Below are 20654 nucleotides of genomic sequence, written 5' to 3'. Positions count from 1 at the left end.
GCTGCTGGAGCGTGCCGCAGGCTCGTAGCTGCCGCACAGGCACGTCTTCACGTGACGTTGCCACTGAGCTTCGCCCCCAGAGAGAAGAAGGAGCGATGAGCGAGCATGGCGCGTCAAGGGCCTGCCTGCCTGTCACAGTCACTCCCTGAGCCAAGTTTGGTTCCAACTTCAAGTTCCAACTTCCAAGTTTGCTATTCCAACAGTCACAGAAGTAACGTTATTACAGGTTATTATTTGGTACAAAGAAAAAGAAAGATAACAACAAGTGGATAGATCATGGTGGATCCCGTGTCTGCCACTGGCCCATGAGATGGTCTGGAGTGGGAGAAATGTGCCAGGGAGGGGGATGGGGAGAGATGTGCTGCTGCCAGCCCATTGGCCCATGGATTGGAGTGGGAGAAATGTGCCATGGGGGGGGCGACAGAAGGAGAGATGTGCTGCTGCCATATGGCACTGGCCCATGGAGGGGAGAAATGTGCCATGGGGCTGGGGGGGGGAGGAGAGATGTGCTGCTGCCAAGTGCCACTGGCCCATGAAGTGGGAGAAATGGGGGGGAGGGGAGAGAGATGTGCTGCTGCCAACAGTGCCAAGTGCACTGCCACTGGCCCATGGAGTGGTAGAAATGTGCTATGTGCAGGGGGGGGGGGAGAGATGTGCTGCTGCCACTGGCCCATGGAGAGGGATAAATATGCCATTCAGGGGGGGGGGGGGGGGGGTCGGAAGTGTGCTGCCATGATGGAGGGGGGAGAAATAATGTGACGCGAAGGGGGTGATGTAAAAAGAAGGGGGTGATGACGGGTCACGTGACATGGAGGGGGAGAAATGTGACATTAAGGCCGGGGCCCGGGGGGGCATCATTGGGGGTACTTCTTACTGGCACATTATTAGGTTGCACTATGGGGTCACTTCTTACTGGCACATTATTGGGGGGCACTATGGGGGCACTTTTTGCCAACACATTATTGGTGGGCACTATAGGGGCATCTACTGAGGGCGAGGCTACAAAGAAGTGGTATGTTATATGGAGGGCTCTGTACAGTAGTATTTTATACTGGGACACATTATGGTGGGTACTATGGGGAAGGGGGAGAGGAATACTATGGGTTCATCTACGGGGGCACTAAGAAGGGGTATTTTATGCATGCAAATTATTGGGGACACTGAGGGCATCTACTGGGGCACTATATAGGGGCATTTTATACTGGTGCATTATGGGGGCACTAGGAGGAAGGGGGAGAGGAGCACTATGCGGCATTTACTGGGGGCACTATATAGGGGTATTTTATACTGGTACATTATGGTGGCACTATGGGAACATTAGCTCAACTGGGGGCATTACAAGGGGGTATTTTTTGCACTGTCTAATATAAGGAGAATTAGTTCTACGGGGGGGGGGGCATTATGATGGGCTTTATTACTTCCCCATGGTATGACCCCCTAGTAGCAGCCTCTCTCTGCTCTGCTATCCCTCTGCCCCTTCTCCAAATCCTTATTATGAAATCTTTCTCATTAGGATAAAACACAACATCAGCTCCACGAGCCCTCGGCCAAAGTGTTGAAGTGGTGTCCGAGATCCCCAAGGGCCAAGTCAAGTAATTATAGGTTTTCATGTAAAATATATTTATGTTATACACATATAGCATACACTATGCCACACAATATACAGTTTCTTCTGTATGAACGTCCACAAATTAAATCTCCAAACTGATTGATGAACCAGATGTGTGGGCCAGCCACGATTAAACCTATTATTGTTTTTATTGATGAGAGTACTCCCTGAGTGTTAGGTGTGGGGTGACCAGGCGGTATATGAAGGGGCAATACTGGTATTATATGGACAGCAGATATGGCATCCTCTGGGCAGTACTGTCTATGGTCAATTCATCCTTGAAAAGCTCCCTGACTGCCACCTGCTTGGCTATCAGTGAGTGACAGTCAGTCAAGTGTCACAGTGTGACTACTGAGTCACTCCCTGACCCTGAGTGTTAGGTGTGGGGTGGGTCACTGATAGCCAAGCAGCAGGCAGTGAAGTGCCATGAGAGCCAGGCCAAGCAGGTGGCAGTCATGGTGCTGGTGAAGGATGACCATAGACAGTACTGCCCAGAGGATGCCATCTCTGCTGTCCATATACCAGGCAGTATTGCCCCTACAATCATATACCGCCTGCCCGCCTGGTCAGGGTGACCAGGCAGGCAGGCGGTATATGAAGGGGTAATACTGGTGGTAGGCCTGGTATTCTGCAGACCATCTGCTTGTAAGTTACATATGACAATGTGGATACAACTTTGTATTCCTGGCACTTATAATATCCATTTAAGCTTTTCCATCAAGTTGCACAGCTCATGCATTATTATACTTTGTGATAATGAATATGCCCCTCCCTTCATTACATTCTCAGAAACAAGCAGAGCATGGATGTCAATAAAATTATGCCCCCCCCCTGGAAAAATTTCTGTGGACACCCATGCGTGGGTTCCAGGTTGTGTGTCTTTTGCAGGTAAGTGTGGTACTAGTTGCACTTACCTGCCATTGCCATATGTCTGTTTATGTTCCCCTTTCTTTTTAGCGTGGCCATTTTAGACTCCTGTTACTCCGTGTCCAGGAGGAACGGGCTGTCTACCCAGCTTCTAGTACAGGGATCGTCGGAGGGTCAGAAGGGATTCAAGGTTCCTGAGCATGAGCCCTCCTACCTTCAAGGGCGGCTCATGCAGCTAGGAGTCAGGGTCAGATTAGGGAAGCTCTAGGAGGTGACCTGCTCCCTAATTCTGTGTTACTGGCCAAGTAGCGACCTTACATCTCCTGATACCGCACGGCTGAGGGTTTTCCCCATCCTCAGCCGTGACACACCCTCGTGACATTGAAATACTGCAATTATATTCTGGGTTTTAAAAAAAAAAAAAATCACAAATTTTTGACAAGAAGACCCTACATCTGAGCTTTTACAGCATTTGTCTGGGTGCAATTTAAGCTTGAAATACTGCAATAAATTTCTGGGTTTTAAAAAACACCCATTTTTGGCAATACCCTCCATCTGGTGCCTATGCAGGTTTTGTCAGTGTGCAATTTAAGCTTGAAATACTTCAATAATTTTCTGGGTTTTAAACACCTCCCGACCGCCTAACGCAGGGATGCGTCCTGCAGGCGGCCGGGTTATTCCTCCTCGACGCATCTACGCGTCATCTCGCGAGACGCAAGATTTCCTGTGAACGTGCGCTCACAGGAGCGCGCGTTCACAGCATCGCGAGGTAAACAAGTTGATCTACAGCCTGCCAGCGGCGATCATTCGCTGGCAGGCTGTAGATGCGATTTTTTTTTTTAACATCAGAAAGGCATATTAGACGCTGTTTTGTTAACAGCGTATGATATACCTGCTACCTGGTCCTCTGTTGGTCCCTTTTGCTTGGATCGACCACCAGAGGACACAGGCAGCTCTGTAAGTAGCACCAAGCACCACACTACACTACACCCCCCTGTCACTTATTAACCCCTTATTAATCTCTGATCACCCCATATAGACTCCCTGATCACCCCCTGTCATTGATCACCCCCCTGTAAGGCTCCATTCAGACGTCCGTATGTGTTTTGCGGATCCGCGGATCCGCAAAACACGGACACCGGCAATGTGTTCTTTCCGCATTTTGCGGATCCGCACATTGCCAGAACTATATAGAAAATGCCTTTTCTTGTCCGCAATTGCGGACAAGAATAGGACATGTTCTATATTTTTGCAGAACGGAAGTGCGGACCCGGAAGTGCAGATCCGCAATTCCGGATCAGAGTGGGACAAAGTCTGTCCCCATAGAAATGAATGGGTCCACAATTCCGTTCCGCAAAATGCGGAACAGAATTGCGGACGTGTGAATGGGGCCTAAGGGTCCCTTATCACCGCCAGTTAGTTAGCCACTTGTTAGGTAGTTAGCGCCCACTGCACTGCAGTCACTGATTAGTCGCTGATTAGCGTCATCGCTGTCGCTAATCAGCACTAGTACTATATAGTATCTGTAAGTGATCAAGACTGATCGCAATCAGATCTATATCAGTACATTAGGGTCCCCTTAGGCTCTACAAAAAATGCAGTGTTCGCCCGATCAGGCCTGATCTTGTGCGCACACTTGCGTTCAGTCCGCCCCACCGCAGTGACAGAAATGTTTTTTTTTCTGATTACTGCAAAAACACCGTAAAATCGCTGCGGCGCTATAAAGATCACTTTTGAGCTTTTTGGATCTTTATTAGCGATCGCAGCTATTTATATTTTTTGCACATTTTTTGGCAGAGATTTTTTCATCCACATTGATCGATGCAAATGAAGAAATCTGTGCCGTTCATTTTTTCTTTCAGCCCAGAGGCTGAACGGAAAATAAGAATCTCATTACCCGTATGCTCAATATAAGGCCTCATGCACACGACCGTGCCGTTTTTTGCGGTCCGCAAACCGTGGATGCGCAAAAAACGGAAGGCGCCTGGGTTGACTTCCGCAATTTGCAGAACAGAACGGGTGCCGGCATTATAAATGCCTATTCTTGTCCGCGGACAAGAATAGGACATGGTATATTTTTTTAGCGGGGCCGCGGAACGGAGCCACGGATGCGGACAGCACGGATGCGGAACGGATGCGGAACGGAGCCTCGGATGCGGACCCAAACAACGGTCGTGTGCATGAGGCCTAAGGAGAATAGCAGAAACTCCTAATGCTGGCCATACATGTAATGATTGCGGAGACCCTGAAATGCCAGGGCAGTACAAACACCCCACAAATGACCCCATTTTGGAAAGAAGACACCCCAAGGTATTCGCTGAGGGGCATATTGAGTCCATGAAAGATTGAACTTTTTGTCACAAGTTAGTGGAAACTGAGACTTTGTGAGAAAAAACAAAAAAAATCAATTTCCGCTAACTTGTGCCCAAAAAAAAAAATCTTCTATGAACTCGCCATGCCCCTCACGGAATACCTTGGTGTGTCTTCTTTCTAAAATGGGGTCACATGTGGGGTATTTACACTGCCCTGGCATTTTAGGGGCCCTAAAACGTGAGAAGTATGGAATTAAAATGCCTAAAATGCCCTCCTAAAAGGTACTCGTTGGACTTTTGGCCCCTTTGCGCATCTTGGCTGCAAAAAACTGTCACACATGTGGTATCGCCGTACTCAGGAGAAGTAGGGCAATGTGTTTTGGTGTGTCTTGTTACATATACCCATGCTGGGTGAGAGAAATATCTCTGTAAATTGACAACTTTGTATAAAAAAATTGGAAAAGTTGTCATTTACACCCCAAAACACATTGTCCTACTTCTTCTGAGTATGGCGATACCACATGTGTGCACTTTTTTGCAGCCTAGGTGTGCAAAGGGGCCCAAATTCCAATGAGTACTTTTAGGATTTCACAGGGCATTTTTTACGCATTTGGATTCCAAACTACTTCTCACGCTTTAGGGCCCCTAAAATACCAGGGCAGTATAAATACCCCACAAGTGACCCCAATTTGGAAAGAAGTTTTTGGAATATGAGACTTTGTAAGAGAAAAAATAAATAAAATCATTTTCCGCTAACTTGTGCCAAAAAAATAATATTCTAGGTACTCGCCATGCCCCTCATGGAATACCTTGGGGTGTCTTCTTTCCAAAATGGGGTCACTTGTGGGGTATTTATACTGCCCTGGTATTTTAGGGGCCCTAAAGCGTGAGAAGTAGTTTGGAATCTAAATGCGTAAAAAATGCCCTGTGAAATCCTAAAGGTACACATTGGAATTTGGGCCCCTTTGTGCACCTAGGCTGCAAAAAAGTGTCACACATGTGGTATTGCCGTACTCAGGAGTAGTAGGGCAAAGTGTTTTGGGGTGTATTTTTACATATACCCATACTGTGTGTGAGAAATATCTCTGTAAATGACAACTTTTAAAACATTTTTATACAAAGTTGTCAATTTACAGAGATATTTCTCTCACCCAGCATGGGTATATGTAAAAATACACCCTAAAACACATTGCCCTACTTCTCCTGAGTATGGCGATACCACATGTGTGACACTTTTTTGCAGCCTAGGTGCGTAAAGGGGCCGAAAGTCCAACGAGTACCTTTAGGCTTTACAGGGTTCCTCACAATTTAGCCCCGCCCTAAATGCCAGAACAGTAAACACATAAACACACCACACAAATTAACCCATTTCGGAAAGTAGACACCCCAAGGTATTTACTGAGGGGGGCATAGTGAGTCCGTGGGAGATTTTTTATTTTTTTTGCCATGCAGGTTTTGTCAGGTCCTATGCAGGTTTTGTCAGTGTGCAATTTAAGCTTCAAATACAGCAATGATTTTCTGGGTTTTAAAAAACACCCTTTTTGGGCAAAAGAATAAACTTCTGTCAGTGTGAAATACAAGCATTAGATACTGGTGTTTTATTCTGCTATTTGAAAAAAACACCCATTTTGTGCCACTTACTACATTGGTTGCATCTGTCCGTGTGAGATAAAAGCATAAAATACTGCAATAATATTCTGGGTTTAAAAAAACACCAATTTTTGGCAATATCCTACATCTGGGGCCTATGCTGCATTTGTTAGTGTGACATACAAGCTAGAAATACTGCAATAATATTCTGGGTTTAAAGAAACACCCATTTTGGGCAAAATACTAAATTTGCAGCCATTGCTGCATCTGTCAGTGTGAGATACAAGCTTGAAATTCTTCAATAATATTCTGGGTTTAAAGAAACAACAATTTTGGGCTAAATACAAAACTTGCGGCCTTTGCTGCATCTGTCAGTGTGAAATACACGCGATGGATAATGTTGTTCTATTCTGTTTTAAAAAAACACCCATTTTGGGCAAGATCCAAAATTTGCGGAGAATGAGGAGAGCATCGAATAAGGGACGTGGCCCCGGTCGTGGTGCTGCTGGTAGAGCTCCTGTTGCAGAGAGAGGACGTGGTCGATCTGTGCCAGCTACACGCACAAGTGAAACACCTTCCTCAGGTGCGAGTAGGCAACAGAACCTTCAGCGTTATTTGGTCGGGTCTAATGCGGCTCTACGAAAGGTGAGGCCAGAACAAGTACAGGCGATAGTAGATTGGGTTGCTGACAGGGCCTCCAGTTCCTTCGCATTGTCTCCCACCCAGTCTCCTGCTGAAAGATCAGAGTTGGCACCTGCAGCCGATGTCCATCAGTCTTTCACCTCACCCCCTTGCAAATCAGCCAAGCAGTCTGAGCCCCAAGTCATGCAGCAGTCTCTTTTGCTTTTTGATGACTCTGCTAGCAGGGTTTCCCAGGGATATCCAAATAGCCCTGCCCCAGATGTGGAAGAGATTGAGTGCACTGATGCCCAACCACTTTGTTTCAAGATGAGTACATGGGAGAACCACCGCTGTATGTTTCGGATGTTGACGAAACACAGGTGCCAAATGCTGTGACTTTTGAAAGTGTGCAGACCGATAAGGAAGGCAGGGGTCAAGACTGGGTGGAAGATGGTGTGGAGAACGATGAGGTCCTCGACCCCAAATCAAGGAATCAAGGTCATGCGAGTGACCTGTGTAGTTCGGAGGAAGAGGCGGTGGTCGCATAGAGCCACCAGCACAGCAGAAGAGAGAACAGGGTGCAAAAGTGGAGCGACAGTCCCCCAAGGCAGCAAGAGACCGAGCACACCAAAAGCCAGCTCCAAAGAGTTCCCTGGTGTGGCAGTTCTTCAGACAATGGGCTGAAGACAACACATGAGTGGTTTGCACGCTTTGCAATCAGAGCCTAAAGCGAGGCTTAAACGTTCTCAACCTGAGCACAACCTGCATGACAAGGCATCTAAGTGCAAAGCACGAGCTGCAGTGGAGTAGACACCTCAAAAACAAGGAAAGGTCTCTAGCTCCTCCTGCTTCCTCTTCTGCTGCAGTCTCGGCCTCTTCATCCACCTCTGGAGTGACAGTGGCACCTGACACCCTGCAAAGAGAGGATCTGCCAGCAACACCAACACCTGGGTCACCAAGCATCTACACAACCCTCTACTCACCGGCGATCACTAGCCCTGAATGCCAGCATTTCGAAATTACTGGCCTTTGAAATGCTGTCATTCCGTCTGGTGGAGAGGGATAGTTTTAAAGGCCTTATGGTGGTGGCTGTCCCACAGTACATCGTGCCCAGCCGCCACTACTTTTCCAGGTGAGCCATCCCTTCCCTGCACAACCAAGTGGGGGACAAAATCAGGTGTGCACTGCGTAACACCATCTGTGGCAAGGTCCACCTAACTACGGATACGTGGACCAGTAAACACAATCAGGGACGTTGTAAATGCAGTGGCGGCTGGGCCTGAGGCGGATGTCCTTCCACCACTGAGGATTGCAGGGCGCTTCTCTTTTCCTCCTGTTGCTTCCTACTCCTACTCCGCTTCCTCATCCTCTACCGGCTCCTCATCCGGTCAGTGTAACACCTTCACCACCAACTTCAGCACAGATAGGGGTAAACGACAGCAGGACGTTTTAAAACTTATCTGTTTGGGAAACGAACCCCACACCGCGCAGGAGCTGTGAACGGGCCTTGAACAACAGACCGATGAGTGGTTTGTGCCAGTGAGCCTCAAGCCCGGCCTGGTGGTGTGCGATAATGGGCAAAATCTCGTAGCAGCTCTGGTTTGACGCACATCCCTTGCCTGGCGCATGTGCTGAATTTGGTGTTGCAGAGATTCCTCAAAAATTACCCCGATATGTCAGAGCTGCTGCATAAAGTGCGGGCTGTCTGTGCGTGCTTTCCGCGTTCTCACCCTGCTGCTGCTCGCCTGTCAGTGCTGCAACGTAACTTCGGCCTTCCCACTCACCGCCTCATATGTGACGTGCTCACAAGGTAGAACTCTACCTTGCACATGCTGGCCAGACTGTGCGAGCAGCAGCAGGCGATAGTGGAGTTTCAGCTGCAGCACGCACGGGTGAGTCGCTCGGCGGAACAGCACCTCTTCACCACCAATGACTGGGCCTCCATGCGAGACCTGTGTTCCTTGTTGCACTGTTTCAAATTCTCCACCAACATGGCCAGTGCCGATAACGCCATTCTCAGCGTTACTATCCCACTTCTATGCCTCCTTGAAAAAAAAGCTTCTGGCGATTATGGAAGAGGATGCAGCACAGGAGGAGGAGGAGGAAGAGGGATCATTTCGTAGGGTTTCCCTCCACTCATTCACAAGTGGCTCCGAGTGTGGGTTCCTGCACCCACAAACGCCAGGTACACAATTGTCCAGCCAGGGCACAGTTCTGGAGGATGACGAGGTGGAGATGGAGGAGGAGGAACCATGTTCACAGCAGGGTGGCACCCAGACCAGCTCATGGCCATCACTGGTGCATGGCTGGTGGGATACAGAGGACACAGACGATACACCTCCCACAGAGGACAGCTTTTCGTTGGCTCTGGGCAGCCTAACACATGAGCGATTACATGCTGCAGTGTCTCCGCAACGACCGCCGAGTTGCCCACATTCTAACTTGTGCTGATTACTGGGTGGCCACGCTGCTGGATCCCTGTTACAAGGACAACGTACCGTTTTTAATTTCCTCACTGGAGCATGATTGTAAGATGTGCGAGTACAAGCGCACGCTGGTAGACCCGCTGATGGTGGCATTCCCACCTGACAGCGGGGGCACAGTGGAAGTACAAGGCAAAGGCAGAGGAAGAGGTCGCCAACGCAGCTGGGGCACCGCCAGCACCTCAGAAAGCAGGGTTAGCATGGCCGAAATGTGGAAAAGCTTTGTCAGCACGCGACAACAACCAGCACCACCAGCTGATATGGAATGTCTTAGCAGGAGGCAGCATTTCACCAACATGGTGGAGCAGTATGTGTGCACACGCCTACACGTACTGAATGACGGGTCTGCCCCTTCAACTTCTATGACTCCAAATTGGGCACATGGCCTGAGCTTGCCCTTTACGCCTTGGAGATGCTGGCCTGCCCTGCAGCCAGTGTATTATCTGAACGTGTGTTTAGCACGGCAGGGGGCGTCATCAAAGACAAGCGCGGCCGCCTGTCCACAGCCAATGTGGACAAGCTCACTTTCATTAAAATGAACCTGGCATGGATCCCTCAGGACTTGTCCGTACCTTGTGCAGAATAGACATTTATTCCGTCACTAACCAGACATTGTTATACTGCAGCGCAATTGCTCATTCTTGTATTTTGGATATTTCATTCCATTTCATTAAAACCAAAAACCTTTGTTGGCTACCTCGTCCTCCTCCACCGCCACTTCCACCACCTCCTCAAACTCCTACTCCATATGGAACTCCACCTCATAAATCCCAATTTTTTTTTTTATTTGTACGTATTTTATTTTATGTCATTTCACTACTTTGTCATTTACATTTTCACGTGAAATTCACAAATTTTTGGGTGTATAGTACCACTGCTATACCTAGTAGACTGGTAAAAAAAGATGGTCAGTTACATTTTTGGGTGAAATTCACCAATTTTTGGGTGTAATATACTACCACTCCTCCTTTTTTTCTGTCATAGACCCCTGCTCTACCAAGTAGACAGGTTAATAAATTTCACAAATTTTTCTGTTACATTCTTGGGTTGACATTTTACATTTTTAGACCTGAATAAACCCCTGCTCTGCATAGGTGACAGGGAATAAAATTGAATACATTCTTTAGTAATTAATGCGCGCCACATCCTTTCATTCAATGCTTGAACTTTAAAAAGTTGTCACACTTTTATGCTTTAATAATTTCTCCCATATTTCAACTCTATAATTTTAAATTTGAAAAAATGAATCCTCCCTTGGATGTGGTCTCACTTTCTCACGCTCCCTCTCCGGCGTGCAACCCTGATTCCCCGCCACCCGTGATCATCATGGTAGGCGCAGAAAAGAACATCAAAAGTTGATAGAGCAGATATCAAATTGGATCGTGAACATCACGGGGACGTGCGACATGGTGGGGCAGTAAATTTGCACACGCCTACACAAACTGACTGACAGGGGTCAGCCCCTGCAACTTCTGGGTCTCCAAATTGGGCACATGGCCTGAGCTTGCCCTTTACCCCTTGGAGGCAGGGCCGGATTAAGAGCATCATGGGCCTTTTTATGGAACTGCACTCAGTGTCTTAATTACATATATATTTTATCGATACCATTAAAGTATTTTGTTCCTGCAACTACCCCTTCATTTGGCGTCTATCTTGGCAACATGGAGGGGGACCACGGGAGGGGGACCCTGAGGGTGGGGGCACCCTCAGGGCACTATAGTGTCAGGAAAACCGCTTTGTTTTCCTGACACTATAGTGATCATTTAACATGACTATGAAGATTACTGTTTTCTAGCTGCTGTGGACTGTGGACAACAGCAGCTAGAAACAGTAATTTTCATAGAGCTGTGTTATGATTTATGGACACAGCACTCAGCATGCTTAGCCAGTCAGATAGAAGGCTGGCTAAGCATGCTGAGAGCTGTGTCTAAATAACATAACACATTAAGGCCTCCTGCACACGACCGTATTTTTTGGCGGTCCGCAAAAACGGGTCCCATTTTCCGTGATCCGCGACCGTTTTTTCGTCCGTGGGTCTTCCTTGATTTTTGGAGGATTCACGGACATGAAAAAAATGTCGTTTTGGTGTCCGCCTGGCCGTGCGGAGCCAAACGGATCCGTCCTGAATTACAATGCTGGTCAATGGGGACGGATCCGTTTGACGTTGACACAATATGGTGCAATTTCAAACGGATCCGTCCCCCATTGACTTTCAATGTTTAGTCAGGAGTTAATATACCATAGGATCGGAGTTTTCTCCAATCCGTTGGTATATTTTAACTTGAAGCGTCCCCATCACCATGGGAACGCCTCTATGTTAGAATATATCGTCGGATTTGAGTTACATCGTGAAACTCAAATCCGACAGTATATTCTAACACAGAGGCGTTCCCATGGTGATGGGGACGCTTCAGGTTAGAATATACTAAAATAACTGTGTACATGACTGCCCCCTGCTGCCTGGCAGGTGCTGCCAGGCAGCAGGGGGCAGCCCCCCCCCTGTAGTTAACACATTGGTGGCCAGTGGGCCCCCCTCCCTCCCCTGTAGTTAACTCGTTGGTGGCCAGTGGCCCCCCCTCCCTCCCCTGTAGTTAACTCGTTGGTGGCCAGTGGCCCCCCCTCCCTCCCCTGTAGTTAACTCGTTGGTGGCCAGTGGGACCCCCCCTCCCTCCCCTGTAGTTAACTCGTTGGTGGCCAGTGGGACCCCCCCTCCCTCCCCTGTAGTTAACTCATTGGTGGCCAGTGGGCCCCCCTCCCTCCCCTGTAGTTAACACATTGGTGGCCAGTGGGCCCCCCCTGTAGTTAACACATTGGTGGCCAGTGCGACCGGCCCCCCCTACCCTGTAGTTAACTCATTGGTGGCCAGTGGGCCCCCCTCCCTCCCCTGTAGTTAACTCGTTGGTGGCCAGTGGCCCCCCCTCCCTCCCCTGTAGTTAACTCGTTGGTGGCCAGTGGGACCCCCCCTCCCTCCCCTGTAGTTAACTCGTTGGTGGCCAGTGGGACCCCCCCTCCCTCCCCTGTAGTTAACTCGTTGGTGGCCAGTGGGCCCCCCCTGTAGTTAACACATTGGTGGCCAGTGCGGCCGGCCCCCCCTCCCCTGTAGTTAACTCATGACCTGTCACTTACCAGTAGGAGGAGCTCCCGGCCGGACGCAGAGATCGCAGCTCGCAGGTAAGTATAATGGTTCTACAAATTGCTAAGTAACCATGGCAACCGGGACAGCAGTAGCGTCCTGGTTGCCATGGTTACCGATCGGAGCCCCAGAGATTAAACTGGGACTCCGATCGGTACTCTCCGCTGCCACCAATGATGGGGGGGAGATTTTAATTAGGAGGGGGAGGGAGGGGAGAGGGCCCACTGGCCACCAACGAGTTTACTACAGGGGAGGGAGGGGGGCCGGCCGCACTGGCCACCAACGAGTTAACTACAGGGGAGGGAGGGGGGCCCACTGGCCACCAATGAGTTAACTACAGGGGAGGGAGGGGGGGGCCACTGGCCACCAACGAGTTAACTACAGGGGAGGGGGGGCCGGCCGCACTGGCCACCAATGTGTTAACTACAGGGGGGGGCCCACTGGCCACCAATGTGTTAACTACAGGAGGGGGCTTCCCCCTGCTGCCTGGCAGCACCTGCCAGGCAGCAGGGGGCAGTCATGTACACAGTTCTTTTAGTGTATTCTAACCTGAAGCATCCCCATCACCATGGGGACGCCTCTGTGTTAGAATATACTGTCGGTTCTGAGTTTTCACCAAGTGAAAACTCAGCTATGAAAAAGCTTTTATGCAGACGGATCTTCGGATCCGTCTGTATAAAAAGTAACCTACGGCCACGGATCACGGACACGGATGCCAATCTTGTGTGCATCCGTGTTCTTTCACGGACCCATTGACTTGAATGGGTCCGTGAACCGTTGGCCGTGAAAAAAATAGGACAGGTCATATTTTTTTCACGGCCAGGAAACACGGATCACGGATGCGGCTTGAAAGTCGATGGGTCCGCGAAAAAAAACGGAAAACGGCACAACGGCCACGGGTGCACACAACGGTCGTGTGAAGGAGGCCTAAAGGGATTCTGTCACCAGGTTTGACCCCTGTCAGCTAAAAATATGCTGATGTTCAGGGCGTCTTCACGATTCCTAATGTGGGCTTATAAATGTCATCTGTGGGCTTATTTAGCTAAATAACAGCTTTTACTAACCTGTCAGTCAAACAAATAAGGTGCCCAAGGGGATGTTAATGGATGCAAGATGCCCGCCGCACCCACCGCCGTTCGTGCCCAGCGCCGCCTTTCCGGACTTCTGCGCCGCCTCCTAATCCTCTGTGCCGCCTCTCGCTCTCCCTCCATCCCCCCTCCTCCTGCTGTAAGATCTCGCGCATACAGGGGTTGAGCGAAGTGCCGGCGCATGCGCTCTTCGCTGTAAGAAGCCAAATGGAGAAGTCCGCACGGGCGCATCAGGCAGAGCCCTGTGCGCAAGCGCGAGATCTTACAGCAGAAGGAGGGGGGAGGGAGGGAGAGCGAGAGGCGGCACAGAGGATTAGGAGGCGGCGCAGAAGTCCGGAAAGGCGGCGCTGGGCACGAACGGTGGCGGGTGCGGCCGGCACCTGGCATCGCTTCACATCCCCTTGGGCACCTTATTTGTTTGACTGACAGGTTAGTAAAAGCTGTTTTTTAGCTAAATAAGCCCACAGATGACATTTAGAAGCCCACATTAGGAATCGTGAAGACGCCCTGAACATCAGCATATGTTTAGCTGACAGGGGTAAAACCTGGTGACAGAATCCCTTTAAAGAAATTACTGTTTCTAGCTGCTGTGGGCTAGCAGCTAGAAACAGTAATTTCTTTATGTGTTATGTTATTTAGACTGAGCTCTCAGCATGCTTAGCCAGTCAGTAGTTTTCATAGTGCTGTTATGATTTATGGACACAGCTCTCAGCATGCTTAGCCAGCCTTCTATCTGGCTGTGCTTCTTGAGAGTCACAGTCCACAGGCTCAGAAACAGCCTGTGGACTGTGACTCTCAAGATGCAAAGCCAGATAGAAGGCTGGCTAAGCATGCTGAGAGCTGTGTCCATAAATCATAACAGCACTATGATTGCCCTCCCTTCCAACTGGATGAGTTTATCTGATACCTGCCCTGCTCCAGAAGCTCCTGCTGTCTCGCGGGCTAGTGTGGCTGAGCGCTGTGGGCCGTGTGCTGGTCGAAACTGCTGAGCAGGTTGTACACAGCGCAGCGTGCAGGAGGGATAACCGCGGGCGCACTGAGGTCATATCCAGCGGGCCGGCATTACAGGAACCGCACCAGCTGCTCTGACGTCCTGCCGCCGGATATTCTGTGACGTATATCCGGCGGCAGGACGTCAGAGCAGCTGGTGCTGTTCCTGTAATGCCGCGGCCTGCCGGATATGACCTCAGTGAGCCCGCGGTTATCCCTCCTGCACGCTGCGCTGTGTACAATAGTGATGGGAAGTTCGGATCTTTCAGATGAATCGGTTCATTTGAATCAGCTCATTCAAATGAATCTGTTCATGAATCGGATCTTCGGTTCACTTGCTGAGTCACTGACTGCTGAGCTGACTCGCAAGTGAACCGAAGACTCTAGGTGCCGGTGCGCATGCGCAGATGCTATCCATTCGATTCACTTGCTGTTGCTGACTCAGTCGGCTCTTCAGCTCTCTAATGAGTGAGTCAGGATCAGGAAGAGTGATTGATTATAGTGATAGTGAAGGGAAGCTGAGGCTGACGCCGGACAGGAGTCAGGAGCTGTCACTGTGGTGTGCATTGTTGTCTGTTGTGCATTGTTACCCACAGTGACAACAGTCTGACACTGACAGTAGTACAACGAACCAAGTGAAGTGAAATGTGAATGCACGCACAGGGAAAACTATGTGCTGAATTGATAACAGTATTACAGTAACACAGTCACTGGCTGATAATAAAATAGTCCCCACAGTCCCCACTTAACGGAATCCATAAAGGAGATGTGAACCCACCCTTAGTTATATAGCTACTGAATGAGATGCCTTTAACATATATATCTCCTGAGAAGCCAATTTGATCCTAAAGGGTTAATTCAACCTGTAATCTAAACTCTGTGTCCTCTGTCACTTCTCTTATCTCTCTGCTCCTGTCCCTTAATCTTATCACTGCTGCAACAAAAGCCTCAGTGTAGTGTCCAACTAGATAAAGGTGGGCACTGCACAAAAGGGGTTAATGTATCTTTATTACCTTTAATGTTATGTGTATGCATTTCCCTGTGTTAGCTGGGTGTCAGGCCTGTCAGGGTGTAGTTTAGCCTCCCAGACGTTAGAGGGAGCTAGAGAGCCCTAGATATATATAGGAAGGCCCAGGCAGGGGAGTGGTAGTTCATTCCAGGGGACTAGAGGAGTTACTTCGTCCACCTGAAGCTCCTGAGGCTAGGCTTAGCTCAGTAGAGACACCCCGGTTGCAGGACGTCACCTCCTGGGAGAAACCACAGCCCTGCAGCAATAAAGCCAACATACTACAGGCAAAGATAAGTAACCCTGATAGGCAGATGCTTTAGGAAGAAAAGCAAGGATTTAATACGAGAGGAAGATATATATATACCAAGGATTTAAGCCACCATTTAGGCATCCGGGCCTTGGGATTGAAACCAGACAGGGGTTCTAGAAAGGAACAGTGTACGCTATTTCTGAGGAAAGGTACAACCTGATTCTGAGTACATTGTGGATTTACCCTCGTATCTTGCATAACTTATACCTGCCATCTTGTGGAATAAGCCTGCTGGCAAGCTGTAATACAAAGGACTGTATAACTACCTTACTGTATAAAGTTGGACTGTTCAGTAAAGAAACGTTTGGTTCACTATACCATCTGTGTACCTCAATTATTCCCACTACAAATCGGTGTGCCACCGTCACAGGCACTGGCGTCACGAATGCAACAGGGACCTTGCCCCAGGCACTCAAAATACCTGTAACATCCAGGGCACCTCATCCACCATCAGGCCTGGTCCCTACATACCGAGCGTGCCCCAGAGGAACTGTGTCTACCTCTCATTCACTGCCGCATGCCTGCCCAGGGTTCTCCAATACAGTGAGCAACCCTCGATTGCCCAGAACCATGACCTCGCTTCGCTATACCCTGCAGGTCTGGCATGCTGCATAAATTGGCGTCACGAACAGGATAACGGAACATTCCTGCGCCATTGCGGATATAAAACTGTGTGCTGAAAATTGCCTTAAAGTGACAAGCCCTAATTGTTTTATTGAAAATTGCTGGGCCCAAGAACTGTCCTAATTAGCGGTGTGAAGATAACGTTTTCTGGACTGTTTGCTGCTTATTTAAGCCACCACTTGCTGTCAGTAAATAGACAGCCATTTTGCCACTTAAACCTGAGGTGGATTACAAGTGCGCCCGGTGAACTGTTTGGGGCGAAAAAGAGGACTTTGGCGCGAAAAGAACCAGGCAGAGTCATCACCCAGCCGGCGAGGAGGAAGAACGCCGCCCTGCCTGGAGAAAAAGGTGCCGCCTACCTGAGTCCCGGAGCTACGAGAGGCCGCGCCCACCTGCTGACGCTGTACGCGAGACGTCCGACACCCGTAGCCACGCATCTCGCGAGACTTGGAGCGAGCACCACCGGAGTGAGTACCAACGTAGAACTGTTGTCGGCTCTTCTATTTACCTTACCGGAACGTTCCTGACCCCTGCCAGGGCACCGGAGGGACTCCCGTTAGTGATAAAAGACTTTCCTGTGAAAAAAGAAAAAAAGGGGTTATTACCATTGCCACTCCGGTCCGCTCCGCTACATTTAAAGGGCCATACCCACCTAGCAGCATCATGTCCACCCCTGAGGAAATCGGACAGGTGGCCCCAGCCGTGTCTCCTGAAGTATCCCCAGCCGACCCTAGGGCCCCTGCCGCCGCGGCACCGCCAAGCCTGATGCAGCTAACTATGCCGTACTATTTTGGGGCCCCCTGGTTCCCACGTTATTCCGGGGAAGCTCACAAGTTAAAGGACTTTAGGGAGCAGATATTGGCCTTGTTCCGGCTTTACCCCATAACTGCTGAACAGCAAATGGAGATCCTCCTAGCTCAGTTGGAAGGGGCCGCCCGCAGGGAAGTCATGTCGTGGCCCCGCTCTGAGAAAAGTAGCCTGGAACAGATCTTTGATCGCTTGGGCACCACATTTGAGGCCAGAACAGTGTCAGAAGTTAAAATGCGTTTCTTCAGCAGAAAGCAGCAACCTGGAGAGTCGCTCCGTGATTTTGCCCTGTCCTTACAAGAGACACTGAGAGCTGTAGTCCAAGTGGATCCTAAAGAAGCTGAGGACCAGGACCGGACTCTTAGAGAGCAATTCATTGCAGGCGTAAGTAATGAGCATTTAAATGGCCAGCTACGCATGTTGTCAGCTCAACACCCCCACTGTGCATTTCTGGACTTTAAAGAATTGGCCATCAGTATATTGGGCCAGAACCCTGCTCCAGGGCCAGCAGCCTCCTATGAACCCCAGGCTTGTCAGCCCAAGACTGTGAATGTGGGGTCTGCAGGGGTCAGTCAGGCCACCCAAGCGCCAGTCACAGACGTAGTGGCAGCCCTCATGGAGCAAGTGAACCATCTTACTCTAAGCCTAGAGAAGGTGTGCAAAAAGATAGAGGAATAGGAGAGACCATTGTTACTAGAAGATGAAGGTCCTTTTCCTCCAGGGCTCCCACCTGCATATGGAGACGTATACCCAAAAGAGCCTGATGGGCGACCGAGGTACAGGCCCAGAAGTAGAAAACAGCCTGTCTGCCACCACTGCAAGAAATATGGACATACTGAATCAATGTGCTGGCAGTTAAACGGGCAACCCCTGAGGCAGAGGACCGCCCCCCGGGAGGTAGAACAGTAGGTCCAAAGGATCCAAGCTGGATGCCTAAGTATGTAGGATCCCGTCCAAAGATCAATATATGTATCAACGGGATACCCTTTGAAGCCCTGTTGGACACTGGGTCACAGGTCACCACCATTCAACGGCCTTTGATAAGTTCTGGGATCCAAGTCTCCTCACCCAGCCACCAGAGTCCTGGCTAGACATCATTGCCAGCAATGGTAAGCCAGTGAAAGTGCATGGGTATTGGGAACCTACCCTTCAGGTGGGAGAAGCCACCCTGCCACAGCAAGGCGTGATTGTGGTACAAGCAGGAGATAAAGGAGGACACCCTGTGATATTAGGGATTAACGTTCTAAAAAATTGTTACCCTGAAGTACTTGACGCATTGAACCAAACTATCTCTTCAGCCTCACCTGCTTCCAGAAGAGTTTTTCAAAAGACTATTAGTGTGCTGTGTGCTCAACAAAAGTTCGCCAACAAGAAAGGAGAAATTTGCACTGTCCGGATCCGGGATAACCGGCCGGTAACTCTGCCTCCAAATTCCCAGATCATCCTGTGGTGCCGTGCGGTGTTAGGGATCCAGGGCCAGGACTATCAAGCCCTAGTGGAACCTATTCCCTTTGAAAATCATCCATTCGTACGGACAGCCAAGAGTCTGGTGACCGTGTCTCAAGGTAAAGTGCCTGTCCGCTTGATTAACTTTGGTGACCATCCCGTTACTCTCCTTAAACACTGCCCCGTTGCTCAGCTTTTCCAGGTGTCTTTCCAGGATGTGATCCGTCTGCCTGCCACGGAGGCGTTCCAGACCACACAGAGCAGCAGCACCCCTACAACATCCTGGTGGGAAGAACTACATGTGGGGGACGAATCTACCCCAAAGGAGCAGATAGAGGGAGTCCTGAAGCTGGTGAAGGAGCACCACCAGGCTTTCAGCAAACACTCCACGGACTACGGAGAGGTCAGTGTAATCAAGCACACCATACCCACTGGCTCTCATCCTCCTATTAAGGAGAGGAACAGACCCATACCACCTACTACCTATCAGTCTGTGAAAGAGATGATAAAAGAGATGAAAGACTCTAATATAATCCGGGACAGCCATAGTCCCTGGGCTGCGCCCCTAGTTCTTGTCCGAAAAAAAGATGGCAGCATAAGGTTCTGCGTGGATTACAGAAAAATTAATCAAATCACCCACAAAGATGCATATCCATTGCCACGCATTGAAGAGTCCTTGACTGCTCTGGGGTCATCAGCCTATTTCTCTACCTTGGACTTAACCAGTGGGTACTGGCAAGTACCCATGGCCCCAGAAGATCGAGAAAAGACTGCTTTCACTACACCTATGGGCCTGTTTGAATTCAATTATATGCCGTTTGGACTGTGTAACGCTCCAGGAACATTCCAGCGGCTGATGGAACGTTGTCTAGGCCATAGGAATTTTGAGACTGTACTCTTATATCTGGATGACGTCATTGTATACTCCAAAACGTATGAGGACCATCTAAAGCACCTGGGTGAGGTGTTTCAAGTTCTTGCTAAATATGGCCTCAAGATCAAGCCATCCAAGTGCCACCTACTGAAACCAGCGGTCAAATACCTTGGGCACGTTGTTAGTGCCGAAGGAATACAGCCTGATCCTGATAAACTTGCTGCTGTCCGCAACTGGCCTACTCCAACGACCGTGAAAGAGGTGAGAAGCTTTCTCAGTTTTGCAGGGTACTACAGGCATTTCATCCCACATTTCGCACAAATTGCGGATCCCATCCAGGAACTGTTGAGGGGGCATCCAAAGAAGAGCCCAAAAACTCCTATTCCTGTTGAATGGAACCAGGAGCGACAAATTGCCTTTCAACTCCTAAAGAAGAAGTTGACCGAACCCCCTGTTCTGGGTTATCCAGATTATCAGAAGCCATTCCTCCTCTACACGGATGCCAGTAAAAGAGGCCTGGGGGCCGTGTTGGCTCAAGTGCAAGACAACAAAGAAAAGGTAATTGCCTACGCCAGCAGATCCCTGAAGGGAGCTGAAAAGAATGATCAGAATTACAGTTCTTTCAAGCTGGAGTTTCTTGCCTTAGTGTGGGCTGTGACTGAAAAGTTCAAAGACTATCTTGCTGCCACACCATTTGTTGCCTTCACGGACAATAATCCCCTGGCGCATCTGAACACGGCCAAGTTAGGGGCACTGGAGCAAAGATGGGCCTCCCGCCTTGCCAACTATGACTTTTCTGTGAAGTACCGGGCAGGCCGCTCCAATGATAATGCTGATGCCCTGTCGCGGCTCCCCACTACAGAGGCCCCAGATGAGTTAAAAGATGCCTGG

Source organism: Bufo bufo, chromosome 9 (genome assembly GCF_905171765.1).
Source record: "Bufo bufo chromosome 9, aBufBuf1.1, whole genome shotgun sequence".
Taxonomy (NCBI): Eukaryota; Metazoa; Chordata; class Amphibia; order Anura; family Bufonidae; genus Bufo; species Bufo bufo.
Note: the sequence above shows the minus strand (reverse complement) of the source record.